We start from the raw sequence: 2956 nt of genomic DNA on the forward strand, positions 1-2956 counted from the left end.
AACAAGTTAGTTCATGATAATCAATCAAACTCAATCAATTTGCATTAATCCCCTTAAAGCATTTGCTTCTTAACCTGAAAAGCAAACTCAAACATGAGAAACAAGACCACTAGGACAAGCCTAGGGTCAAAAGGAGATACAAAATCCAAAACAGCAAGTGAAAGCTATCCAAAATCAAGTTCAAACAATTAAGAAACAAACTCAAGTGGTTTCACATTCATCTCATTCATCATTATCATTTCACAAACAAATTAGGTCAAAGCATGTCATATAGAACCTCAAAGAAGTCAACAGAAAGACTCCACTCAAATCCAATCACAAACATTTCAATAAATCCTCAAATAATTCATGATCAAGCATCATCCGTAACATGATAAGCATACCAAATTTCAGCTCATTTGGATAAAGGGAAGTAGGTCAATGAAAATCAGAAAGTCAAAGCAAGTTTAAGCAAACTCATACAAAGCATCAAAACATGCACCAACTTCAATTAATCATAAAACAGAAACAAAACATGATAAATGAATGGGACCAAAGCCATGATAAACTTCAAGATGTCTACATTACTCATGCCAAATTTCACACCCATCCAATTAATAACCAGAATTTCACAAACCAAATACAAACATGTATCACAAAAAATCAACAAATGGCCAAACAGGGGAGAAAATTCCAATCGAATAGGAAATGCCATCAATAATTCCAGAAACATTCACATGTATTCTCAACATCCATAAGTATATTCATGCAAAAATCCAGACCATTTTGAGTTCAATAAGCATGGTAATTAAAATCATGAAGTTGGACATGAATGGTGTGACACAAATTGTCACACCTCTATTCAAAAATCATATCTCATTAACCAGCAATGATAAAATCACAAACTCTATACCAAAATCACCATGAACATGTCTAGTTTAAGCACAAAAATTTCAGAGGCATTGGATTAAGTATCATTATTTCACAAGCAAAATGGCATGGCATACACAAAATGGACACACATGAACAAACCCTAGCACATTTAAAAATCCACACGTGCAAAAAATCTGGAAAAACACCATAATAAACTAGAGATCATGAGGAGCATTTCACAAAAAATCCCATCAAATTTGGACAAGTATTGAGTGACTTATGAATTTTCTAAAATCAACATGCCAAGTGAAATAAAAATTGAAATAAGAAAATGATTTAAATGAAATAAATATCTGCAGTGGCAAACTTGTAATTAACCGGCCCCTTAAGTGAAACGCCGCGTTTCACTTAAGGGCGTGTCGCGTGCTTACTGGTGCATGGCCAATGAAACAGTGACCTCATGCAAAACGAAAACTCCAAATGGCCAAACACGATTCTGGGTTGAAGGAAAACTAGGGTTTATGCACTGTTCACCCTGTTCATCAATCGTGATGAACTTTTGTTCCAGATTTGGAAAATGAAAACATCATTTGAAACATCTCGCAGAGTACATCAACAATACAACAATCATTAACCCTAATTCGAACTAACAAGGATGAATCGAGCAAAATAACATCTAAACATCAAATTTCATTTCAACACATCTCTCTTAATACTCAACCATTTTCCACGATTCAAAGCTCATTACAACCAGCATGGAAAGATCTTTAACAAGCATATCATGATTTTAACAATGGCTAGGTTCGAATATTTACCAGATTTGAAGAACAGTGTGGATTTCGTGGTTGTTTGACTGTGATGAGTTGAAACAGAAGCTCCTTCAAGTTCCAGATGATGAATAAAGGGAGAATCGTGGCTCAAACTTGCTTGGTGATGTCCAAATCAAAAGCTGCCATGTGAGAGGTCCAATGGAACAGTAGCGGTTTCTTGCTTTACAGTGATGAAATGATGCTTGCCAAAGCTCCAAAAATGTTGGTAGATGATGGCACAGTGAACCAGGGCACGAGTCTTTTGGCAATTTTTTCAGAAATATCCAAGTGAAGAATGAGAGTTTTTGAGAGAAAAAGAAATTCATATCTGATTTGTAAAAATGTGGCTAGGGTTTTTCAGTCTGAAACAGGTCATATATACTCTGATTAACAATGCTTAAGCTTGGTTAATGAAGTGGTAAATGAAATTAGCTTAAATGAAGGTGTTTTGGTCAATTGGCAAAAACACTCAAGTTGCATGTGCATGGCATGCTACAGTGCGAAAATGGGCCTAGACACATCCCAAATTTGGTTTTTGATCAATTGCAAATGGTAGAAAATGTAGGCAATGATTAATTTGAAAGTCAATTTTTCACCTCTCCCTTTTTAAATTCAATGCACTTGAAAAAGGCCATTTTGATTGGATGATTTTTGGTGAAATGTGATGAAGGATTTGGATAGAGCATGTCAAATGTGACTTGTAGCAAAAAACCTCACTCAATTTGGCCAAATGGTTTGGAAGTTATCTCACTTTGAAGTTCAAAAATTCTTGAGAAAGATTTGATCATAACTTGCCAACCACACATGAGAAATGAGTGTTCTTGGACTTTTTGGAAATGGGAGAACAAGATCTTCAACTTTCATGTTTGACAAAAATTCATTTGAAGCTTGTATGATGAAGTAATTTTGAGGAGAAGAACTTTCCATTTTTGGCAAATTCCAATTACAGGTCAACTTACTATTTTGGGAAACTTTTGTCTGACCTCAAATCCTTCAATGTGGATGTTTGACATGTTATATGAGGCTTATATGGACATGAATGAGACCTCTCAAACCAATTCCCACCATCAAATCACTGATTAAATGCACAGTTGACCACAGTTGACTTTGCTAGGGTTTTGGTTGACTGAACCATGTTCTGATGAATTCCAAGCCCCTACCACTTGAGATCTTGATTCAAAATGATGTCACAACTCATATGAACTCTTGATGAATGATCATGGTGCCCAAATTCTTCAAGAATGGCCACCATCTATTGCTCAATGACTGTTTTGACTGATTTGACCTAGCTGGCT

Source organism: Lathyrus oleraceus, unplaced genomic scaffold, assembly GCF_024323335.1.
Source record: "Lathyrus oleraceus cultivar Zhongwan6 unplaced genomic scaffold, CAAS_Psat_ZW6_1.0 chrUn0194, whole genome shotgun sequence".
In the NCBI taxonomy this organism is placed as follows: Eukaryota; Viridiplantae; Streptophyta; class Magnoliopsida; order Fabales; family Fabaceae; genus Lathyrus; species Lathyrus oleraceus.